A 27,031-nucleotide genomic window follows, 5' to 3' on the forward strand; every position below is an offset into this window, starting at 1 on the left:
TGTTCATTAGCCAAACTGAGAACAGAAAAAAACATAACAGTTCACCCTGAGGTAACACATAGTTTAGACGACATCTCAATTTATGACATAGGAGTGGAGAAGAACAAAGCAGTACCAGGCGCCGACATTATCTAAAGAATGTAATCTTCTAAGTACCCACACAAACCCATTTTAAGAAGTTTTCTTAAAGTTCATTGCATTAGTTATAAAGAGACCACATTCCTACAATTCCAACATCTTCACCAGATCACATCTGTTTGACTAGATTAATAATCCTCATTCATTAACTCACAAGTAACCTGTTTTCTTATAATATTAAACAAGAGTAAAGAAAGATGACATTGATTTATAATATCATAGGGTGTTCTGTTAATATAAGAGGTTAGCATTTTCACATAGAAGAATTAAATCAGTCTCATATTCTGTGCATAAACATAATTCCTTTCCTACCTAAATGCAGATAAAATCATATAGAAGTATAAAATCATATAGTTCTCTGCAGCATGATTAACACAAAATACAGTCATTGGTATTTTGTGAGTTAAATACTTATAATCATCTGTGGTGGGCTGGCTCCCTGCCCGGGGTCTGCCTCCTGCTCTGCGCCCCGTGCCGGCTGGGACCAGCTCCAGCAGACCCCTGCAACCCTGCAGTCAGGACACAGCAGGTTGGACAATGGATGGATAGATGGATACTTATAATCATTACAGTTCATAATGTTTTTTCTGCCTTCTCAGTTCTCCCCTTTGCACATAAAATGTGCAAATTAAAATGATCAGACCCAGTCATCGGGTGAAGTATCATCATATTCAGAAGGAGGTGAAGGTTCCGGAAGTAAAGGGTCCTGGGAATTGTGGGCATAGAGAAAATAGGCTTTTGTGAGAGAAGTGTCAATGAGCCTCTGTAGGAGGCCGCGAATACAGGGGATGAGGCAGCAGTCACAAACACATATTTTTCGGGTTTAGTTCATTGTTCATGTCTGCCGGTTACACAAGGAGTGACGGCACAAAAGTCAGTCTGGAATGAGGTGGTCTTCCCTACTTGGAAAGTTAGTGTAGGAAGGCCCCCATGAGTTTGTTGTCCCATGTTCGAGGGGACAGAAAAAGTTATTAACAGCAGGACTAAGAATGCCAATTTTTGCAATGTGAGACGTGGATCCAGGCAGGAAGTCCTTCAACTTTAACGGCATGAGGTGTAGATAAAAGCAGCTGGAATGGTCCCCTCCAGCGAGGTTGATGCCAATGTTTCCTTCGGGTGTCTCTGACCAGTATCCAGGTTCCAAGGGGGATCTGGAATTCCGTTGATGGGGGACCGGTCCGCCAAGCCTTGTTAACCTGTTCATGGACTTCCTTCAGGGATGCTCAGAGACCTGTAAGACTGGAGAGAAGATCATTGTCCACAGTATGCAAAGTGACATTTCCAATAACCATGCCAACGGGCATGGGACGTCCAGTTAAAATTTCAAATGGCGACAGTCCTAACTGCCGTTGTGTCCTTCCTCTCAACCCTATCAAGGCCAGGGGTAGAGCATCTGGCCAGATTAAGTTTGTCTGCTCACAGATTTTTGCCAATTTTGATTTTAGGGTGCCATTGCACCTTTCTACAATACCTCCACTTTGGGGGTGGTATTTGCAGTAATGATGTACATTTATCTGGAGCCATGTAGTCAGCTCATTTATTGTAGAATTCACAAAATGGGTACCGTTATCGGTCTGCAGTTTCTGTGGTATTCCCCATCTTGGAATAATTTCTTTTATTAAAGTTTTAGCCACAGTTTTTGCATCAGCATGTTTACCCACCGGGAGAACACATCGACAATCACAAGGCAATATCAATATCCTTTGGACGGCGTTAGTTCAATGAAGTCCATTTGGAGGTGTTCAAATGGACCCACTGGTTTTGGGGTAACAGCGGGACTTACCTGAGTTCCTTTACCTATATTGCACCTTTGCCATAGGGCACACTGTCGGCAGAATTGTTCAGCATATGCAGAGAACCCTGTGGTTTTCCAATGTCGCTCAACATCCTGAGTCATAGCATCTTTCCCTGCATGATCCAGGCCATGTGCGATTTTTGCCATTCCTGGAAAAGAAGCCTTTGGAAGGAAAGGGTTGTTAGTTTGCTTATGGGTCCAGACCCCATCTGAGAGGGATCTTTCTCTGGACCACTTTATCCTTTCTTGGTCAGTGGCAGCACTCTGTAAAGAAATAATTTGATTATCAGGGTCTTTGTCATCTGTCTGTTGGAATAAAGAGACTGGTGTGTTATTATAGGCAGCCTGTTTAGCAAAGTGATCAGCCAGTTTCCTTTTCCGTTTCCTTGGCTGACTGGGTCTTGTTTCTCAGTATGGGCTTGGCATTTAACTATTTCCAGGTTTGATGGGTTTGTTATAGCTTTGAGAAGGGATTCCAGTAATTTCTGATGTTGTATGGGCTTACCAGTACTGGTTTTGACTCCCCTTAATTTCCATAATGCCCCATGATCATGGCAGACTCCAAAGGCATATCTGGAATCTGTGTAAATGGTTATGACCTTCCCTTCAGACAACTGGCAAGCTCGGGTGAGAGCTATTAGCTCAGCTGCTTGTGCGCTTAAACTAGAAGAGATTTGATTTGCTTCAAGTAAGTGGTTTCCTTTGACCACTGCATAACTAGTGGAGAGTGTCCCATCATCCAATCGCAAGGAACAGCCATCCACATAAAGTACTTCTCCTGTTTCTAGTGGAATTTCCTACCCATGAGACAGAGTTAGTTAAAAAAAAATCTATCTGCAGATGTTCAAAGGGCCCTCCGGCATTTGGTGTTACAGCCGGACTTACCTGCAAGCCTTTTCCTATATTAAATTTTTGACATAGTGTACACCTCTTACAGAACTGATCATCAAAGTTAGAAAAACCTCGGGCGTGACAGGATTGTTGCACCTGTGCCATCATTGTGTCTTCTGAAGGGTGGGCCAAACCATGCATGCCTTTGCAATACCTAGAAAAGAAAACTTTTGGGAAAAAAGGGTGTTTAGTTAATGGATGGATCCGCATTCCTTTCGGATCTTTTTTCTGATCCCTCTTCTGCCACGTCTTTATCTCGTTTCCTGTTGCTACAGTTTGTAGAAAAAAAACTGCATCCTTGGGTGACTCTTGTTCCTCCTTCTGTTATAGAAATAAAGAAGTTATTGGTGAAGTAGAATCCCGGGCAGCTTTCTTTGCCCACATGTCTGCTTGCGCATTTCCTTCACTCACTGGATTTGTTTTCCACTTGTGAGCTTGACACTTCACTATCGCAAGTGCACCTGTCAAATGAAATGTTCTTGCCTGTACTAAGATGGAACGTACAGCTTGTGGTACCTTACCTTAACAGTTAATAGACTCATGAGCACAATGTTTGAGCATGCTAATATGGCCTCTATTATTACAGCAGCTGCTTTCAAACAGGCTGGGATTGTAACGGCCACTGGATCCAGTTTTATATTATTTTATTTATTTATTTATTTCAAATAGTATGCGACCGGTCTTTGTCTATCTCCTTGTTATTGAGTTAATACTGCAGTCATACACCCCCCTTTCTCGTCCACGAACAGAGTGAAAGGACGAGACTAGTCCGGAAGTCTTAACGCAGGTGCAGACATCAAAATTTATTTTATATCAGTTAAAGCCTTCTCAGCCCGCTCTGTCCATGAAATTTTATCAGTCAAAGCCAAATTAGAAGAGGTTGCTAAATCTTGGAGTGGCTGTGCTTTTTAGCAAAAAAAAAATTTTTTTTTTCTTCTAACCCATTGCCAGCAATATCCTAACATTCCAAAAACGGACATAATTTGCCGCCTTGCAGATTGTGCACATTCATTCCTCCCCAGCGCACCACCCCGTAGAAGAGGGCACTCGCCACAACCGTCTGATAGAACATCTGCAGCATCTTATTGCAGATGTTGAAGGACGCCAGCCTTCTAAGGAAGTATAACCGGCTCTGTCCTTTCTTACACAGAGCATCAGTATTGGCAGTCCAGTCTAATTTATCATCCAGCTGCACTCCCAGGTATTTATAGGTCTGCACCATCTGCACACAGTCATCTCTGATGATCACGGGGTCCATGAGGGGTCTGGCCCTCCTAAAATCCACCACCAGCTCCTTGGTTTTGCTGGTGTTCAGGTGTAGGTGGTTTAACAAAGTCATTGATTAGGTTCCTATACTCCTCCTCCTGCCCACTCCTGATGCAGCCCACAATAGCTGTGTCATCAGCGAACTTTTGCATGTGGCAGGACTCCGAGTTGTGTTGGAAGTCCGATGTATATAGGCTGAACAGGATCGGAGAAAGTACAGTCCCTTGTGGCGCTACTGTGTTGCTGACCATAATGTCAGACGTGCAGTTCCCAAGACGCACATACTGAGGTCTGTCTTTAAGAATTTTAAGGAGTTTTCTTAAAGTTCATTGCATTAGTTATAAAGAGACCACATTCCTACAATTCCAACATCTTCACCAGATCACATCTGTTTGACTAGATTAATAATCCCCATTCATTAACTCACAAGTAACCTGTTTTCTTATAATATTAAACAAGAGTAAAGAAAGATCACATTGATTTATAATATCATAGGGTGTTCTGTTAATATAAGAGGTTAGCATTTTCACATAGAAGAATTAAATCAGTCTCATATTCTGTGCATAAACATAATTCCTTTCCTACCTAAATGCAGATAAAATCATATAGAAGTATAAAATCATATAGTTCTCTGCAGCATGATTAACACAAAATACAGTCATTGGTATTTTGTGAGTTTAATACTTATAATCCTCTGCGGTGGGCTGGCTCCCTGCCCGGGGTCTGCCTCCTGCCCTGCACCCCGTGCCGGCTGGGACCAGCTCCAGCAGACCCCTGCAACCCTGCAGTCAGGACACAGCAGGTTGGACAATGGATGGATAGATGGATACTTATAATCATTACAGTTCATAATGTTTTTTCTGCGTTGTCAAACCACACCATCGCTCACTATCGACATGCAACAATCCATATATACTGTAACAGATTGCCCCTTTGTCCACCTCTTGAACCCTCAGGTACCACTCTGAACACCGGATGAAAGTATAAATATTCTTTCTTTTATTATTAAACGGTGCACAAAGCACTCTCCACACCACACTATTCATAAACAATATTCTCTCTCAATAATAAACACAATCCTCCTCGCCCAGACACTTCGCCACCCTACCTCCCAGCTCAGCTCAGTGTCTGGGCTTTCCCACAGTCCTTTTATACACCCTGACCCGGAGGTGCCTCTGTTCCAATACCCACAAGTCCGTATTCCTTCCGGGTCAGGGTAAACAGTCCTTTTCTTCACCCCGGGAGCACGTCGTTCCTTCCGGTCACATGATGATGACGCACTCCCGGGTTATAGGGCACACAAGAGCCCACTAGCCCCCCTACAGCGAATCCTGGTGGCCCCCAAGGTATCCAGCAGGGCTGTGTATATAAACTACAAAGTCCATGAGGCCCTGCTGGAACTCAGGGCACCATCATGCTGTCCGGAGGGCTCCTCCTAGCGGCCTGGGGGTGGCGACCGGAGTCTGTAGGCGGTCGTCCATCACAGTTCCCCCCCCTTAGCGACGACAACTGGGGCGGAGCGTCGACCCCCGAGAGGGACGTCCTCCTCCAGGAGAACGCATCATCCGGACCTTGGCTACATGGTCTAGATCCCCCGGCGAACCTTGGGGGAACGGTGCATCTTCTTTCCCACCGCTCCCCTGTCCTCCGGAGACAACTTCGCCACACGTGGCCCGGTTGCCGACAGTTGTAGCACCGCCGACGTCCTCCTGGTGGCCTCTCTTCTCGAGACCTGAAACATCTCGGGAATTCGGTCAGCTCCACCTCCTCTGCCAAGGAGGGGTTAACTGCCGCTTTGCTGCTCTCCGCCCTTTTCTTTAACCTGTCAGGAGACCTGCGTTTTATTTCGGGGATCTCCTGCTTTCTCTGGGGCTTGTGCACAGCGTGAGGCTCTCTATGGAAAAGAGAGAGCCTCTTTGCTGTTTGCACACCCGTTGTCCTATGTAATTTAGGAGGCGGTGTCATTAGTACCATATCGCTCCGGGTAACAGCACTTTCCAGCTGCCCCGGTTTGATTGGCACTTCCTCCGCCCCTCCAGTAACTATTGACAACTCCCTCTTCACGCGGGTCGGGGTCTTGAGGTTCGCATCGTTCCGGAGAGGCATCCGATACCGCTGCCCCGGTTCAATTGGACCGTTGCCCGACCACTCAGTCATCACACCACGCTCCACTGTCGGTTCACAGTGCTTTGGCAGCCGCTACTAATTAAACGCGGTGCCGGCTCACACCGCGTCCCCTTACTATATATGGTACAGAAATCACTCACCTGCACCGCCGCATTAATCGAGGTTGGGGCTTCACGGCCTAATCGCCGTAGGTACTCCTGTAGTCCCTTCAACAGCGCTTCGGCTGTAGCTCCCAGCTCCTCTACACGCTCTTTCAAGTCCTTTAGTCCCTGGAAGATATATAGGGGCTGGAGATATTTCTCGAGCTCCCATAAGTTTATAAAGTTAGTTATCTCGGCCGGAGGCAAGGTTACTTCCTTGTTTACCTCATCCTTCAGCCGGGAGTCCCACAGTCCTTTTATACACCCTGACCCGGAGGTGCCTCTGTTCCAATACCCACAAGTCCGTATTCCTTCCGGGTCAGGGTACACAGTCCTTTTCTTCACCCTGGGAGCACGTCGTTCCTTCCGGTCACGTGATGATGACGCACTCCCTGGTTATAGGGCACACAAGAGCCCACTAGCCCCCCTACAGCGACTCCCGGTGGCCCCAAAGGTACCCAGCAGGGCTGTGTATATAAACTACAAAGTCCATGAGGCCCTGCTGGAACTCGGGGCACCATCATGCTGTCTGGAGGGCTCCTCCTAGCGGCCTGGGGGTGGCGACCGGAGTCTGTAGGTGGTCATCCATCACAATACATACTACCACCTCTCATCTACCATCCCCCAACTATCCAATGCAACAAAATATCCAAAAAATATATAATACCATACAATGCAATACAGTAATCCCTCCTCCATCGCGGGGGTTGCGTTCCAGAGCCACCCGCGAAATAAGAAAATCCGCGAAGTAGAAACCATATGTTTATATGGTTATTTTTATATTGTCATGCTTGGGTCACAGATTTGCGCAGAAACACAGGAGGTTGTAGAGAGACAGGAACGTTATTCAAACACTGCAAACAAACATTTGTCTCTTTTTCAAAAGTTTAAACTGTGCTACATGACAAGACAGAGATGACAGTTCTGTCTCACAATTAAAAGAATGCAAACATATCTTCCTCTTCAAAGGAGTGCGTGTCAGGAGCACAGAATGTCACATAGATAGAGAAAACAAACTCTAGCAAACAAATCAATAGGGCTGTTTGGCTTTTAAGTATGCGAAGCACCGCGGCACAAAGCTGTTGAAGGCGGCAGCTCACACCCCCTCCGTCAGGAGCAGGGAGAGAGAGAGAGATATAGAGAGAGACAGAGTTTGTTTTTCAGTCAAAAATCAATACGTGCCCTTCGAGCTTTTAAGTATGCGAAGCACCGTGTAGCATGTCGTTTCAGGAAGCAGCTGCACAAAAGATAGCAACGTGAAGATAATCTTTCAGCATTTTTAGACGAGCGTCCGTATCGTCTAGGTGTGCGAACAGTCCCCCTGCTCAATCCCCCTACGTCAGGATCAGAGAAAGTCAGCGCAAGAGAGAGAGAAGAGTAAGCAATCTAGCTTCTCAGCCATCTGCCAATAGCGTCCCTTGTATGAAATCAACTGGGCAAACCAACTGAGGAAGCATGTACCAGAAATTAAAAGACCCATTGTCCGCAGAAATCTGCGAACCAGCAAAAAATCCGCGATATATATTTAAATATGCTTACATATAAAATCCACGATGGAGTGAAGCCGCGAAAGGCGAAGCGCGATATAGCGAGGGATCACTTTACAATTTATTTTTGTATAGCCCAAAATCAGAGAAGAAGGGCTGCAATGGGTTTTAGCAGGCCCTGCCTTTTGACAGGCCCCCAGCCTTGACTCTCTAACAAGACAAGGAAAACCTTGGGAAAGGCAGTTCAAAGAGAGACCCCTTTTCAGGAAGGTTGGGAGTGCAGTGGGTGTCAAAAAAGGGGGTAAATACAATACAATACACAGAACAAAACACAAGTAATCCTCAATACAATATAATAGTGCAATAGAAATATTACAAGTACAGAGCACAATTCAATAGTAGATGATATCACCTAATACGATTTGGATTTGTTCAAATGTACAATGTCTGTTACAGACACAAATCAAATGTATGTTTTTATTGTATAATATTAACAATAAGAGCAGCTCACTACTCAAAATGGTAAATTTGTAGGGGTTTCAAACTCGCAACCTCTGGTTTATAAGTCAGCAGATCCATCCATTGCACCACAGAAGCTGTAATATTGTACTTGCACCTTTCATGAAAGTGTTTATTTGATATTTGGCCATCAGCCTTCACACATTATACAGTTCATGTCTACATTCTGTCATTAATTACTAAAACATGAAAAACGTTTCTGTTTTAACAATGTGTTTACATAAATTGTTGTAGACACAAAACACACATCAAATTATTTCCCCTTACAATTCTGGGTATCTCACTCCCAGATAATCAATCAAGGCAGGAACTGAGAGAACTTCTTGCCAGTTCTGAGGCAATGGGGGGATGGTATAGCAGGCTGCTTGCTGCTTGGGTTTATTGACACATTTACAAGACAAAAGAGGCTGATGGAGTGGTGTGAAAGGATTTAACACTAGAATTATCAGAGCCTACAAAAAAACTCGTAGATCCGGCCCACCTTAAATCGCTTCTTAAATCCGTTCACACCTCTCCGCCAGCATCCTTTGTCCTCTAAATGTGCTGATAAAAGACAAGCTGCCAGCAGCCGCCTATTCCATCCCCCCACCGACAGAACGTGAGCGAACTTTTCCCAGCTCATGCCTTGATTGATTATCTGGGAGTGAAGTGGAGTTTTACAGTGGAAATAATAGATCTTTATTTGGAACACACGCATTTCATGTGTGTTCCGTTTCTAAAGTAATCTGTGTAAACATATTGTTAAAACAGAAACTTTTTCATATTTTAGTAATAAATGTTACAAAATGTAGTAGGCATAAACTATAGAATATGTAAAGCCTTAGTTCCAAAGATCAAACAAACACTTTCACAAAAGCTTCAAGGGCCCTGCCACAGTTTCCGTGGCATAGCGCTTTAAGGTTTGCTTCTTAGAACACAGCAGCTTTGCTGTGCCTCGCAGACCTGAGTTCGATTCCCCGCTGGGGATGAAGTGTTGCTTTTTTTTTTCTTTTTAACCTCAAACGAACATAAAATGTATAAATTGGTATGCACTGTCAGTTACTGAGATCGTTATATTTTCATGTGGGATGCTCCTTTTAAAATATTTTTTAACAATTGAGACTGCAATTAACAGGAACAACTGTCCTTATAACTTATTTTTAAGATCCATAACACACAGACAGACAGAGCACTGCGTAATAGAGAGACAGACAGGCAGAGGTATATAAATAAACAGGGAAGGCACATGTACTGAAAGAAAAAAAAAAGATCAAAATGTGCGTTGTTCCTGCTGCACTGAATAAGCTCAGGCGCTCTAACATCACCCCTCCCCCCGATCTGACTCTCTAAGAAACAGCACAAGTACAGACACAAACCAAGTGTAATCAAGAGTCCCGGTTCAATCCCCACTCACTCCTATATTTGCCGTTTTCAGTAGTAAGCTGCTCTTTTTGTTAATATTATACAGTACACACACACACTTGGTTTGTGTCTGTACTTGTGCTGTTACTTAGAGAGTCAGATTGGGGGGAGGAGTGAAGTTAGAGCGCGTGAGCTTATTCAGTGCTGCAGGAACAACGCACATGTTGATCTTTTTTTTTCTTTCAGTACATGTGCCTTCCCTGTTTATTTATATATCTCTGCCTGTCTGTCTCTCTATTGCACAATACTCGGTCTGTCTGTGTGTTATGGATCTTAAAAATAACAGTTATAAGGACAGTTGTTCCTGTTAATTGCAGTCTCAATTGTTAAAAAAATATTTTAAAAGGAGCATCCCACATGAAAATATAACGATCTCATTAACTGACAGTGCATATCAATTTATAAATTTTATGTCCGTTTGAGGTTAAAAAGAAAAAAAAAGGCACACATCTTCCCCCAGCGGGGGATTGAACTCGGGTCTGTGAGGCAAGGCAAAGCTGCTGTGTTCTAAGAAGCAAATCTTAGCAAGCTACACCACAGAAGCAGTTGTCTTACCTGTGAAGCTTTTGTGAAAGTGTTTATTTGATCTTTGGAACTCGGGCTTTACACATTCTATAGTTTATGCCTACTACATTTTGTAACATTTATTACTAAAATATGAAAAAGTTTCTGTTTTAACAATGTGTTTACACAGATTACTTTAGAAACGGAACACGCATGAAATGTGTGTGTTCCAAATAACGATCTATTATTTCCACTGTAAAACTCCACTTCACTCCCAGATAATCAATCAAGGCATGAGCTGGGAAAAGTTCTAAGTCGGTGGAGGGATGGAATAGCCGGCTGCTGGCAGCTTGTCTTTTATCGGCACATTTAGAGGACAAAGGATGCTGGCGGAGAGGTGTGAACGGATTTAAGAAGCGATTTAAGGTGGGCTGGGTCTACGAGTTTTTTCGTAAGCTCTGGTAATTTTAGTGTTAAGGTGGGCCAGATTTACGATTTTTTTCATTGGCTCTGGTAATTCTACTTTTAAGGCTTTATATGTTAAAAGGAGGATTTTGAAATCTGCCCTAAACTTAACTAGAAGCCAGTGTAAGGACTTAAGAACTGGAGTTATGTGTTCGTAGTTTCTTGTTCTTGTAATATTTCTTGCAGCAGCATTTTTGGATTAACTGGAAGATGTATAAATAGATATAGATATACAGTAGATGTAGCTCTGTGTAGGATTTTATCTTTATAGGACTTTATCTTCTTTATCTTTCTACCTTTTTCTCTATCTCTCTGATCACTCCTACCACTTTCTTTTATGTGGACTCATTTTCGTTTCCTGGACACTTTTTACTATTTGGACATGGATTTTTACATGCCAAGACTCGTCTATTCATGTAGTCAACTTTTACCACTGAGAACAAAGGCCCGTGTCGGTGTGGTTCCCTATTTACCTGACAAGGTAAGAAGGCCATATTGTGGCAGCAGAGCCGGTGCTAAGCTAAAGGCTAAGCGGCTAACAAGGAAGTGGTGATCATGGGAAATGTGAACTCACTACCAAATAAAATCGATAAATTGGCTGCACTGGTGAAAAATATCAGAAACTACAGAGAATGCAGTTTTTTGTGTTTTTGTGAAACATGGCTAACAACTAGCATCCCAGATGCTAACGTGGAGCTACCCGGGTTTAGCACAGTTAGAGTGGACAGAGACGCAAATACCTGCGGGAAGCGGAAAGGGGGAGGACTCGCTCTCTATGTGAACACAAGGTGGTGCATGGACATGTAAACATCAAAACCTCCACTTGCTGCAGGGACATCAAACTGTTGGCCGTAAGTCTGCGTCCCTATTACTTGCCCAGAGAGTTTGGACACATCATTGTTTTTATTTTTTACATCCCTCCTCACGCAGACGTGGAGATAGCTGGTGACATCATCCACTCTGCTGTTGCTAAACTACAAACACAGCACCTGAGGTACTTGTGATAATCTCTGGAGATTTTAACCATGTGACGCTTCACAAAACATTACCTGCCTTCTCCCAGTATGTGGATTGTAACACCCGGGGAAATAGGATTATTGACCTACTGTATGCAAACGTTAAGGATGCATACAGCACCACCCTGCTGTCTGCGCTTGGGAAAACAGATCATAACCTGGTTCTGCTTCAGCCTCACCACAAACCAAGAGTGAGGGAGCTACCTACAACTACACGCTCATTCAGGAAGTGGTCCCCTGAGGCAGAGCAGGCTCTGAGAGACTGCTTTGGAACTATGGACTGGGATATCCTGCAGGGGTCACATAGTGAGAACATTGAGGAGGTTGTTGACTGCACTACTGACTACATCAACTTTTGTATGGACATTGTAGTTCCAGTAAGAATAGTATGTTGCTATGCTAACAACAAGCCATGGATCACAAGTGACATCAAGGGTTTTTTGAACCAGAAGAAAAGGGCTTTTAAAGGCGGTGATCAGCATGAGCTCAAGCGTGTGCAGAAGGAACTCCGAGTCCAGCTCAGGGTGGCGAAGGAGCAGTACAGGAGAAAACTGGAGCAAAAGTTGCAGAATAACAGCATGAAGGAAGTGTGGGATGGGATGAAGATCATCAATGGCTGCAGCTCGAAGCAGGGTGCATCCATCGAGACAGACAGGGAAAAAGAAAATCTGATGAACAACTTTTTTAGCAGGTTTGACCACCCAAACCCACTCTCACTCTCACCTCAGAGTACTGCTTCCTCCACCCATCCTTCTGATGATTCAGTATAGGAGAGAGTTTTCCCCCACCCACAATTACAGCAGCCCAGGTAAGCAGAGAGCTGAGGAGACTTCGTGCCAGCAAAGTAGTGGGTCCAGATGGAGTATTGCGACGACTGTTGAAGGCCTGTGCGTTGAATCTGGGGAGTCCTCTACAGCGCATCTTCAACCAGAGCCTGGAACAGGGGATAGTCCCGATGCTTTGGAAAACATCTTGCATCACCCTAGTCCCAAAGGTATCACGTCCTAGTGAGCTGAATGACTTCAGGCCTGTCACCCTGACGTCACATGTGATGAAGACCATGGAGCGGCTGCTGCTTCACCACCTGAGGCCACAGGTCTGCAACACCCTCGACCCACTGCAGTTCGCATACCAGGAGAAGGTGGGTGCGGAGGATGCCATCATATACATGCTACATCCATCCCTCTCCCACTTGGACAGAGGCAGTGGTGCAATAAGAATTATTTTTCTGGACTTCTCTAGTGCCTTCAACACCATCCAACCTCTGCTCCTTAGGGACAAGCTGACAGAGATGGGAGTAGATTCATACCTGGTGGAATAGATTGTGAACTATCTTACAGACAGACCTCAGTATGTGCGTCTTGGAACGCACATTGTGGTCAGCAGCACAGGAGTGTCGCAGGGGACTGTAATTTCTCTGGACCTGTTCAGCCTATATACATCGGACTTCCAATATAACTCGGAGTCCTGCCACGTGCAAAAGTTCGTTGACGACACTACTATCATGGGCTGCATCAGGAGTGGGCAGGAGGAGGAGTATAGGAACCCAATCAAGGACTTTGTTAAATGGTGCAACTCAAACCACCTACAACTGAACACCAGCAAAACGAAGGAGCTGGTGGTGGATTTTAGGAGGCCCAGGACCCTCACGGACCCGTGATTATCAGAGGTGACTGAGTGCAGATGGTGCAGTCCTATAAATACCTGGGAATGCAGGTAGGAAAGCAGGCCCTATTGTAGGCATGGAGCTGGACACTCTGACATCTGTAACAGAGTGACGGGAGCTGAGCAGGTTCCTGTCAATCATGGAGAATCCACTGAATCCACTGAACAGTATCATCTCCAGACAGAGGAGCAGCTTCAGCGACAGACTGCTGTCACTGTCCTGCTCCACTGACAGACTGAGGAGATCATTCCTCCCCCACACTATGCGACCCTTCACTTCAAAGTATCAAAAGTATCAAAGTGAACTTTATTGTCATCTCAACCGTATACAAGTATACAGATAGATGAAATTGTGAAGCTCAGGGTCCACAGTGTAACAACATGAAGTGCCAAAAAACAAATTAAAAATAGAATTAAAATTTAAATTTAAAATTAAAAAACAAACAAGACAAGACATTGTGCAAAAATCAAGACAAAGAAGTAGCAGCAATATTGATGTGTAAGATATGTAATATAATAAATAAATAATAGATATAGATAATACAGAAATTATCAGTATATGATAATAGTTGTTTAAGACATGTGTAAGCAATGACAGGTCAGAATGTTTCACAGCAGAAGGATAACAAGAGTGTCAAAATACTTAAAGGTCAGTATGAGATTTTCAGTTCTTCTCTACATGCATACTAGTCTTTGTAGGAAAGTGGCTTGCGTGTATAAAAGTTCTGTTTTTAGAGGTGGTTGAGGCAGTGTGGAAGATCCCAGGGGGCAGTCTGGTGTTAAGGAGTCTAACAGCTTGGGGGTAAAAACTCTCTTGCAGTCTGGCAGATCTGGCTTTGATGCTGCAGTATCTTCTCTTGGATGGCAGAAGTGTGAAAAGTCCATGTGAGGGGTGTAAGGGGTCCTGCACAATGCTGCAGGCCTTGCGGTCACTGCGTTTGTAAAATATGTCCTGTAGTGAAGGGAGAGGCACCCCAATAATGTTCTCTGCTGTCTTCACTATCCTTTGCAGGCGCTTGCGGTCGGATATGTTGCAGTTGCCATTCCAGACAGTGATGCAGCTGGTCGGAACACTCTCAATGGTGCCTCTGTAGAACATCGTGAGGATGGAAGGGGGAAGACTTGCTCGCTTCTGTTACCTCAGGAAGTGTAGTCTCTGCTGGGCTTTCTTGATTAGTGATGAGGTGTTATGTGTCCACGTAAGTTCCTCAGTTATGTGCACACCGAGGAACTTGGTACTCCTAACAGTCTCCACATCTAAACCGTTGATGCTGAGTGGGATGTGTGCAGGATGTGATTTTCTGAAGTCCACGATTATCTCTTTTGTCTTGTCGACATTGAGAGATAGGTTGTTGTCTTCACACCATGCAGACAGCCGTTCCACCTCATCTCTGTATGCTGTTTCATCATCTCTGCTTATCAGTCCCAGCACCATCGTATCATCCGCAAACCTGATGATGTGGTTGTTGTTGTGCGTGGCTGGTCAGTCATGAGTCAGCAGGGTGAACAGCAGTGGACTAAGCACGCAGCCCTGCGGAGCTCCAGTGCTCAGTTTGATGATGCTGGAAGTGTTGCAGCCCACGGGGGGGGGCGGGGGGAAACATTATACAATGTTATTGAATGTTATACCTGCCTCGCACTCTCCACCTTTCAATTTTTAACTTGCACTGGGTTTTTATCACTCTTTAATTAATATTGTTTTTTATCAGTTTGCTGCTGCTGGAGTATGTGAATTTCCCCTTGGGGATTAATAAAGTATCTATCTATCTATCTATCTATCTATCTATCTATCTATCTATCTATCTATCTATCTATCTATCTATCTATCTATCTATCTATCTATCTATCTATCTATCTATCTATCTATCTATCTATCTATCTATCTATCTATCTATCTATCTATCTATCTATCTATCTATCTAAAGAACAGTTTAAACATACTACTATAAATGCATGAATTAATGCATGAATTCATTTCTCAGTATCCTGCTTATATAGAAAAACGCCTTAATTTTTCCAACATTTTTACGGTGGAAGAAACACGATTTAGACAGTTTTGTAATGTGTGCTTTAAAACACATGCTAGAATCAAAGATAACTTCTAGATTGCGGGCTGATTCAGTAAAATTAATGGCGATTACAACTGAGTTAAATGATGGCAAAATATTGTTGCGATCAGCTTCATTCCCTTCAATAATTAACATCTTTGTTTTATCAGTGTTTAAAGACAAGTAGTTCTCATCCATCCACTCCTTTAATTCACTAATACAACTAATTAGAAACAACATCGGAGAAACTTCATTTGGTCTAAAAGAAAGGTATAACTGAGTGTCATCTGTATACGAGTGAAAATTAACATTATGTTTTCTAATGATAGATCCCAGTGGAAGCATGTAAAGTGAAAACAGTAAAGGTCCCAGTACTGAGCCCTGTGGGACACCATATCTCAGTTCTGTGTATAATGATAGTTAGTGTTGACTGTCAACACATTTCTGTATGTATTGGGATCGATTTGATAAATAAGAACTAAACCAAGCAAGGACGCTGCCTGTAAGCCCAACATCATTTTCCAGCCTGTGCAGTAAAATAGAATGGTCAATACCAGGTTCTTAAGTCTAACAACATAATTGCAGTGGAGTTTCCTTCATCAGAAGATATCAGAATGTCATTTACAACATGCGTTAGTGCTGTTTCTGTACTATGACCAGTGTGGAAACCAGACTGGAATTTCTCAAGTAAATTGTTATGCATGAGGTGTGACTGAATCTGATTGGCAACTACTTTTTCAAGAATTTTAGAGAGAAAAGATAAATTTGAAATGGGTCTATAGTTATAAAGAATGAGTTGGTCTGGGTCTGACATTTTAAGTAATGGTTTAATGACTGACACTTTTAGTGCATCAGGTACTGTACTCAAAACTTTTGTAAGAGAGACCAATCATATCTCACAGGTGAAATATTGGATGTAATTAAAAGAAAAAGGTGTGAAAACTCTCAAGAACACGTCCTCGATCATTTTAAAGACATATGGGGCAAAGATAGCAAAACATCTATTGCCCTCCACTTCAACCTGAAAATTGTATTGACAATTCAGTGTTTTTCTCGCATGTTTTTCCCGATGAAATAGGAAAAGCTATTAAAGATACAAAATCCGATACAGCAGAAGGACCAGATGGAATAAGGAAAGCCAACGTTTTATCTTTAAAGATGGGAAATTCAAACTAACCGCCCTTTTTAATCTCTGGTTATTAGCTGGGTTTATACCCAATGCCTTAAAAAAGGCTATAACAGTCCTTCTTCCCAAGTCATTGGAGGAACATAAGCTCACAACCATTAATAGTTGGAGACCCATTGCCATTGGGTCCCAAATAACATGCTTATTCACCAAAATATTTTACCAAAAATTGAAAGAAGGTGTCTGTCTAAACCCTAGACAAAAAGGTTTTATGGAAACCTCCAGATGTTCTGAAAATATACAGATATTACAACGGAACTTGATGTTTCACAAGGCTCATATGAAACCTCTTGGTATGGTTTTTATTGACTTCGAAAAGGCATTTGACACCGTTTCACATCATCACTTATTCAAAATACTGAAAGTAATGAGACTGGACACCATATTTCTCATCTTTTAAGAAATTTGTATATAGGGGCGTCCACAACGGTGGAGAATATAGAAGGAAACTCGGAAGAAATACCACTTAAAAGAGGGGTCAAACAAGGAAATGCATTCTCTCCTCTTCTCTTTAATATCGCCATCTAATCCATACATATCGATATTGCCATCGCTAATCAATACAAAAAAAGTGGAACATGGTACACTTTTGGGTTCCTCTCCCATTACCACATTAGCATTTGCAAATGATTTGGTCAATCTAAATAAAACATGGAATGGCATGAGAAAGATTCTAAGACTTTTGTAGAAGCTCAGAACTTAAAACCAAACCTATGAAATGTAGAGGTTTCTTCTATACATGGAAGAAAATAAAAATGATAACAAAAAACTGGCCTTTGGAAAATAGATGGAACAGAAATCAAGAAAATCTCCACTAATTCTCATCCAAAGTTGATATATCCCTTAACTAATACAGAATTTGGAAAATCTTAGGAGACACATCTTATCTCTCCAATGAATCATTGCCTTTAATATGTGAAAGAGAAACCACCCAACATATGGCACCTTAATTAAAAGACGGAAGCGGAAATATGACACTTGGGAAAGTCTCCTTATACAGGATATAGGGATATGTCTGTTTGAAAATCATAAAATCAGCAATAATTGGTTAGCACACCATCAAGGCATTAAACAGGACCAGTATATTATGGAGATCCAATTAAAATCGAATACTTTTCCCACCAGAGAAGCTCTAAGTAGAGGCAGAAATGAAATCGACAATTGCAGAAGATGTGACAATGTAAGAGAATTTGTATCTCACATCTTGGGCCTGTGCCCATATGTACAAATGTAAAGAATTGCCAGACATCATAAATTTTGCAATATCCTTAAAGAAAAGGGAGCAAAGCAGGACTGTATAATGTTCAAGGAATCCTCCTTCTACACAAATAATGACACTAACCTCATACCAGATCTAATATTTTGGAAAAAAAGACACAGCGCTAATGCTCGACATTACAGTGCGATTCGAATATTACATGGAGGAAGCAATGAAGGCAAATAGGTAAAAAGAATCTAAATACAAACCATTATTCCTCAAATTAAAATCTTCTTAATATATAAGGCTGTTAAAATAATGGCCGTCTTTTTAGGGGCCCAAGGAAAATGATTTGGATTCAGTAATTCAGTGTTGAAATCTATCTAACTTCAGGACAACAATTTGTTTGATTCTTTTTTGTAATATATTTAAATAAAAAAAAAACACATTCTTACTCTACTCTACCAGACAAATATAAATAACCAAATATTGATTATGTTAACAAATAACCATTAAATATCTCAACAAGATAGTTGGTTTGCCTATGGGAATCAGTAATAGAATGACATATTAGCGTTTTTGATTGCTGAGAGAGCACCCATAACATACCACCTCTTGAATAAGCTACTACTTGGCACACCTTTTGCACCATGCTAGACTGCCTGATAGCTGAGTCAGCATCCATAACATATCTTCATATATCATTTATGAACATCCTAATATTCTGTGACAAACCTGGCTTTCACACTGCACATTAGCAGGGAACATGGTACTAAGTCATTCGTAGATGACCTGATTCTGGTTCGAAGTGTCGTATGTAGCAGAGCAGCTCCCTCACTGCGATCTATTGAAAGTTAGCCCTTGAGCCAAGGTTTTGTTCCCCTTCTCCTTTCCCTTCCCCACTCTAGCCCCCATACCTGTCCAGGCTCCCTAACCCCAAAAACTCTGACGTTCTCCATCTCTATCTTTTCTCAAATGCCCAGAAGACACCCGGGGACTTTGCGTGTGTGTCCGGCCTCAGAGGGGTACATGACCAGATGTCTGTTCTCCACTGGCCCAGGACTGTGAAGACCCTGAACTCTGATTTAAAGTTGGTGGTGGGGTTTAATAGTGAAAAAGACAGAGGGTCATGTAACTTAAAAAGGCAGGAGTGGTATGTGGCCAAAGGAGCAGCAGAGGTCATGTAGCTGGGGCGAGCAGAGGGTCATGTAGTTTGCAACAGGGGCTGGAAAAATTTCTAAGTCCTCTCAGGAGCAGAGGGTCATGTAGGATGTGAGGCAGATGTAAACCTACAATTTCCCATCTGTCTCAGCTACACGACCACCTTCCTCCGAGTTCACATTACCCTTTGCAGGGTGGGCAAAAGTAGGTTTACAGTTTTTCGTATAGAAAAAGACATACAGGTTATAATTATTCCAGGAAACTCACAACTGTAAACCTACTTTTGCGCACCCCTGTATTCGCATGTGTTTAAAATGGGTTGATGGATATTCTTATTTAATAAAAGAAGAAAGCACAAAGAATAAAGTACAGTTCCATCACTGCAGAAATCTAAAATATTCAATACTGAACATTTGACCTCCTTTGCCTGTTCAATTCAGAGACCTACATAACAAGAGAACCCAGCTTAATGTACTTTCATATATATAAGGAGACAACAGAAAAGGTTTAGTAGGGACCTGATGAGCCTATTGGCATTAATGATTACTTGCCAAATTTTAAACAACTCTTGAACCATTCCTCACAAAAAGAATTACATTTTTTTAAGTTTAGCAAAGTTTAAGACATGACTCACAAACTGAGTTTGGGAGTTAGGTTATGACACTTCCAGTCAAACAAAATGACTCTTCATGTAAGCAATTCTGTGTAGGATATCAAATACATTTTTAATGCTTAATGGCATCCCACATAGAGTTAGTCCAAGTACTGCTGTTACAAAATTGCAATACTTTAAAGTGCAAGAATCTGATAAAATATGCAGTATTAGGATGCCTTCAAAAAATCTTTAGTCATCACTATTATTTCATAATAATTAATCTGTTTTGTATACTTTCCCCACTTGCAATTTTTATGGGAAAGGAGTGCTTCTATGAGAGTATATCTTTATGCTATAAGGCTGAACTGCTTCTGAAATGTTTAAAAATGTTTTTCCTCTTCTCACAACAAAATTGTTACCACACATGAATGCAATGATAATTACAATCTTAAATATGTACACAGCTCTTAGCAAAATCAGTCCCAAAAGTATATCTCCACTAATCTCTGGGTGCCATGTTGACATTAAAGCTATACAGACATCATATTTACGCAAAAAATGTATATAAATATCTGCCTAAACTGAACAGCCCATCAGTCCATCAGGATCACATTGGGTAAGCCACCACATGCTTTCTCCCATATTGTCAGTTTTTTAGAAAAAAAAGATTTATTGCTTAAATTTCCAGATAAAACATCTGCTTTCTGTGTGATCTGACTAAAAAAGTGTGAGATGCCTGTTAAAGTAGAAAAAAGTAAATATTTTAATTTAAATTAACATGCAGAATAAGGATAGAATTTATAGTAGCTGTGGCTGTTTTATATATAGTTGGAAGGGGCTGTCTCTAAGGGTTAGTTATAGAACCAATTATAATTATGAGAATAAAATATTATATTACACAATGGAAATAATTATGACCATATAGAATAAGACTTTATCTTTTATATTAAAGAAATAATTTTCAATAAAAATACAATGCAAAAGTATATACCACAGAGGAAGGCATCACCAAGATATTAATTTTTATTTTAGGCAAATAAATAATAAATACACTTATAAATTTGAAAATAAAAGTGCTGCTTGTATGCTTATATTAATTTTCTTTAGTATTTAACCTAACACTTTCTGAAAAACATATAAAGTGCTATTATTAAATGAAATGTGTATATTTCTATGTGCTGTATATTTTATACACACATACATACACACACACGTGCACACACACAGACACACACTATACAGCATATACAGCATATATATATATATATATATATATATATATATATATATATATATATATATATATATATATATATATATAAATATATATATATATATATATACTGAATATACTGCTCAAAAAAATTAAAGGAACACTTTTTAATCAGAGTATAGCATCAAGAGATACTGATCTGGTCAGTTAAGTAGCAGAGGGGGTTGTTAATCAGTTTCAGCTGCTGTGCTGTTAATGAAATTGACAACAGGTGCACTAGTGGGACAACAATGAGATGACCCCCAAAACAGAAATGATTTAACAGGTGGAGGCCACTGAAATTTTTCTGACTGATTATTTCATTAGTTTTGCATTCAGCTACGGTCAGTGTCACTACTGGTAGCATGCAGCGATACCTGGAGCCTACAGAGGTTGCACAGTTAGTCCAACTTCTCCAGGATGGCACATCAATAGTGCCATTGCCAGAAGGTTTGTTGGGTCTCCCAGCACAGTCTCAAGTGCATGGAGGAGATTCCAGGAGACAGGCAGTTACCAGACAGGTATCTGCTCCTTTGGGGAAAGCGAAAAAGGATGAGCACTGCCAGAGCCCTACATAATGACCTCCAGCAGGCAACTGATGTGAATGTCTCTGACCAAACAATCAGAAACAGATTTAATGAGGGTGGCCTGTAGGCCCGACATCCTCTAGTTTGCCCTGTGCTCACTGCCCGATACCATGGAACTCAATTGGCGCTTGCCATTGAATACCGGAATTGGCAGGTCCACAACTGGCTCCCTGTGCTTTTCAACAGATGAGAGCAGGTTCATTCACTCTGAGCACATGTGACAGACGTGAAAGGGTCTGGAGAAGCCGTGGAGAATGTTATGCTGCATGTAACATCATTCAGCATGACTGGTTTGGTGGTGGGTCAGTGATGGTCTGGGGAGGAATACCAATGGAGAGACGCATAGACCTCTGCAGGCTAGACAACGGCACCTTGACTGCCATTAGGTATCGGGATGAAATCCTTGGACCCACTGTCAGACCCTGTGCTGGTGCAGTGGGTCCTGGGTTTCTCCTGGTGCACAACAAAGCCTGTGGCGAGTGTATGCAGGTAGTTCCTGGAGGATGAAGGAATTGATACCATTGACTGGTCTGCACACTTGCCTGGCCTAAATCCAATGGAACACCTCTGGGACATTATGTTTCGGTCCATTTGACGCCACCAGGTTGCATCTCAGACTGTCCACTTTCACTTTGATTTTCGAAGGTGTCTTTGAATTCAGCCCTCTGTAGGTTAATAAATTTGATTGCCATCAAAATATGCGGCATCCTTTCATTCCTAACACATTACTCAGTCCATATCAATAGAGATATAGAGATATCCATCATGATTTTTTTCCCATTGACATCAGATGTGTTTTCAAAGTGTTCCTTTAATTTCTTTGAGCAGTTTATATATATATTAGGTCCATAAATATTTGGACAGAGACAACTTTTTTCTAATTTTGGTTCTGTACATTACCACAATGAATTTTAAAAGAAACAACTCAGATGCAGTTGAAGTGCAGACTTTCAGCTTTAATTAAGTGGGGTGAACAAAACGATTGTATAAAAATGTGAGACAACTAAAGCATTTTTGTAACACAATCCCTTCATTTCAGGGCCTCAAAAGTAATTGGACAATTGACTCAAAGGCTATTTCATGAGCAGGTGTGGGCAAGTCCGTCATTATGTCATTATTAATTAAGCAGATAAAAAGGCCTGGAGTTGATTTGAGGTGTGGTGCTTGCATGTGGAAGATTTTGCTGTGAACAGACAACATGCGGTCAGAGGAACTCTCCATGCAGGTGAAAGAAGTCATCCTTAAGCTGCGAAAACAGAAAAAAACCCATCTGAGAAATTGCTACAATATTACGAGTGGCAAAATCTACAGTTTGGTACATCCTGAGAAAGAAAGCAAGCACTGGTGAACTCAGCAACACAAAAAGACCTGGACGTCCACGGAACACAGCAGTGGTGGATGATCGCACAATCATTTCCATGGTGAAGAGAAACCCCTTCACAACAGCCAACCAAGTGAACAACACTCTCCAGAGGGTAGGCGTATCGATATCCAAGTATACCATAAAGAGAAGACTGCGTGAAAGTAAATACAGAAGGCGCACTGTAAGGTGCAAGCCACTCATAAGCCTCAAGAATAGAAAGGCTAGATTGGACTTTGTTAAAGAACATCTAAAAAAGCCAGCACAGTTCTGGAAAAACATTCTTTGGACAGATGAAAGCAAGATCAACCTCTACCAGAATGATGGCAAGAAAAAAGTATGGAGAAGGCATGGAACAGCTCATTATCCAAAGCATACCACATCATCTGTAAAACACGGTGGAGGCAGTGTGATGGCTTGGGCGTGCATGGCTGCCAGTGGCACTGGGACACTAGTGTTTATTGATGATGTGACACAGGACAGAAGCAGCCAAATGAATTCTGAGGTGTTCAGAGACATACTGTCTGCTCAAATCCAGCTAAATGCAGTCAAATTGATACATGATACAGATGGACAATGACCCAAAGCAACCCAGGAGTTTATTAAAGCAAAGAAGTGGAAAATTCTTGAATGGCCAAGTCAGTCACCTGATCTTAACCCAATTGAGCATGCATTTTACTTGTTGAAGACTAAACTTCGGGCAGAAAGGCCCACAAACAAACAGCAACTGAAAGCCACTGCAGTAAAGGCCTGGCAGAGCATTAAAAAGGAGGAAACCCAGCATCTGGTGATGTCCATGAGTTCAAGACTTCAGGCTGTCATTGCCAGCAAAGTGTTTTCAACCAAGTATTAGAAATGAACATTTTTTTTCCAGTTATTTAATTTGTCCAATTACTTTTGATCCCCTGAAATGAAGGGATTCTGTTAAAAAAATGCTTTAGTTGCCTCACATTTTTATGCAATCGTTTTGTTCACCCCACTGAATTAAAGCTGAAAGTCTGCACTTCAACTGCATCTGAGTTGTTTCATTTAAAATTCATTGTGGTAATGTACAGAACCAAAATTAGAAAAAAGTTGTCTCTGTCTCTGGGCAAAAGTAGGTTTACAGTTGTATGTATGGAACAAGAGATACAGGTTATGATTATTACAAAAGATGTATTAACTCAATAGCTTTATTAACTTTATTAACTCAAAACAATGTCAAAATGGCACAGTGCACTTGTGTACAATATAGTAAGTGCTAAAATCGCCAGCCTTCATTATTTACACATTCTTGTAGTCTACTTGCTACACTCAAGCACATTTTAGTAATAATAATAATAAGACAAATAAATAATACAATAATTAATAAATAAATAATAATACAATTGCATACTCACTACTGAATAAAGTATTAGGCTGAGCACTGGACAGACACAGTTATGGCCATTTGTCTGCAGATTTTAAGTGGCAAGCAAAACAAATGAATATACAGTAGAATAAACCACACTGGCATTCTTCATTGTTTGGAATATTCATGGGAAGCCTACTTAGATTCATAGAAATGACCAAAAAATAGTACATTTTTTATAAATTTTACTAAAATTAGTAATTTTGACTTTCATTCTTTAAATTGACTGCATTCACATACCTGTGCATCCCAAAAATAATGCTTTTTATGTTTTGGTGATTAAGAACTGTAAACTAATCAGCTGTATGACTTGGAAAATGTAAATGTAAAGTTAACTTGTGCTGAAAAATAAAAGTGACACATTGACATTAGATGTGTTATTAACATTATTTAAGCTCTGCCTTCAACAGTTAAAAATTTCCATACTTTGTAACAATAATCTCACTGCAATCGTGATTTGGAATAAGACAAATTCAAAATATCAGTGAATGACAAATACTAAAATAATACATTTGTAGAAGAAAGAGCTAGCTTCTTTCTGCAAGCACTGCAATTGTAATATTTATTTTTCATTACAGGGTCATAGGGTGCTAAAACATATCCTGACAGTAATGGGGGGGCAAGGCAGGAACCAAAACTGGATGAGAGAAGTCTCAGGAAAATAGAACTTATTTAAAAATAAGACAGATGGTCATTATTGCATGTCACTTGCAAAATAAACATAACATAACCAATAGCAACTTTAATGGACACTGTGTTTTAATTTTGATTTCTAGCTTTTTGTTTGCTTCAATTTCATCTAATCTACAACACCTTTTAAATTAAATGAATTTAAGAATATTTTAAAAATATAAACATAACCTAATGTCATTTCTAGGTTACATAATGCTATTTTTCATGAAAACTAAATGCCTTCCCTTGAAACATCTACTTTTCTACCCAAAATTTGTATTCCCACAGAAATGCAATGAATGCTACAGAATATTCGACTGAGCCTGCAAACTCCACTAATGAGGTATCAGTTCCTGGCTTTAGTAAACAAACCAAGGTCATCCTGAAGATTTCACTTGTTGTGCTACTTTATATAGTAAATAACTATATAAATGGAATGCTTATTGCAGTTTTTTTCAAGCACCATGTTTTTCATGGCAACTCTCGCTATGTTTTGTTTATCCACCTGGTATTCAATGATATGTTGGATATTAGTGTTCTATTAATCATGCACATTTGGGTTGAGACTATCCAAATGATGTCAGTGCCACTTTGCTATTTTTTAATGGCAATAGCAATTACCACAACGTATAACACTCCTTTGAATCTGGGAGTGATGGCTCTTGAACGTTATATAGCAATCTGCAAACCATTACATCACCCAAAAATCTGCACCCTCCGCAGAACATACATCATCCTTGGCATAATGTGGCTGATCAGTTTTATTTCTCCGGCCTCAGACATTATCATTGTCTTCAATGTGGAGCCTTTAAGTTTTTTCTGCACTGAAATTACATGCGTATCTAACAGCTTCCTCCAGACTGAAGCTCAGTCACTTAAAAGAGACCTCATGATAATTTCATATTTTGCACTTGCCTGGCTTACAATGGCTTTCACTTACATTCATATTGTTATCACAGCACGATCAGCCAGTCGCTCTGAAAAATCTTCTGCTAGGAAGGCTTACAATACAGTTTTGCTGCACGCCATACAGCTCACTCTGAGCACACTTATGTTTCTTGTTCCACTTGTCGACAGTATTTGGCTATATTTTCATAAACAGGATCCAAAAGATGTACAATATTATACATATATATTAATAATTTTGTTTCCACGTCTTTTGAGTCCTCTCATTTATGGAGTAAGGGAAGAAAACTTCAGAAAATACCTAAAAGGATACATGAAATGTTGAAAGAAAAGAGCTGTCCAATCAGGTCACAAAAGATAAACAGATAAACAGAAGTGAGGGATGAACAAGAGATAAAAGAATTTAACATTATGACTTAACACAGTTTTACCCTCCAAGCATAATCATCATAATTACACGGAGAAGGAGAAGAAACTAACAGCAATGACTTTAGAATAATCCTGGACTTGCTATAGTCGCACAAATATAAAAAATTAAAGTACAAACTAAAGTAGGTAATCTTTCTGATAAAAGTGCTTCTTAGGAGGAGGAGCTTTTATTAAGGGCTTCTTTTAAATTGTTAAGGTCAGAAAATTAAATAGCTTCTTTATTATAATTGTATATGTAATAAGTCATAATATGATTTAATGTGCCTGGGTGTCTACAAGAACACTGCAACAGACTGATTAGTACAATGATGTAAGTTTTGTAGAACATGCACGTTAAATTATCATCAGACATTTCACAACTTGATTCATTCATAACTTACAGATTCTTTAGTTTCAAATATTTACTCCCTTGCTAAACCTACAATTTCTCATTTTACCTTCCCTGAGATTCTCTTTCTGTGAAATATTGCACCTGTTGTTCCTATAATATCTCTCTGGTTCAGAATATTAATTTATTCTGTGCTGTCAATAATAACTTGGAAGACTGAGTGATTCTATGGCAGAGACACTGGAAAAAAAAAACCTTCTATATCTGAACCAAGACTCTAAATTACATGCTGTAAATCACTGTATACTCTTTTCATATTACATTATTTTCTATAGTATTTTTTGTTTGATAATTTAGTTATTTGAAGCTGGAATGTCTTATATTATTTTTGATTATGCTAATTGTATATGACAGAACAAATGTGAATTACAATTCCAATGTAAAAATAGAAAATAAAACTTAAAAGCTGAACTTGGTGATCCTGATCTTTCCTCTTGCTTGTACG

General features: G+C 40.7%; 1 protein-coding gene across 1 annotated transcript in view; it reads left to right on the forward strand.

Moving 5' to 3' along the window:
- LOC127529442 (odorant receptor 131-2-like) overlaps positions 1-26,671 on the forward strand; it is a 442,990-nt gene extending 416,319 nt beyond the window's left edge. The window contains exon 2 of the mRNA XM_051933007.1: positions 26,547-26,671. The gene's annotated coding sequence lies outside the window, so the exon portion shown is untranslated. The remainder of the gene's footprint in view (positions 1-26,546) is intronic.
- The last annotated feature ends 360 nt before the right edge of the window (positions 26,672-27,031 follow it).

This window comes from Erpetoichthys calabaricus, chromosome 10 (assembly GCF_900747795.2).
Source record: "Erpetoichthys calabaricus chromosome 10, fErpCal1.3, whole genome shotgun sequence".
In the NCBI taxonomy this organism is placed as follows: Eukaryota; Metazoa; Chordata; class Cladistia; order Polypteriformes; family Polypteridae; genus Erpetoichthys; species Erpetoichthys calabaricus.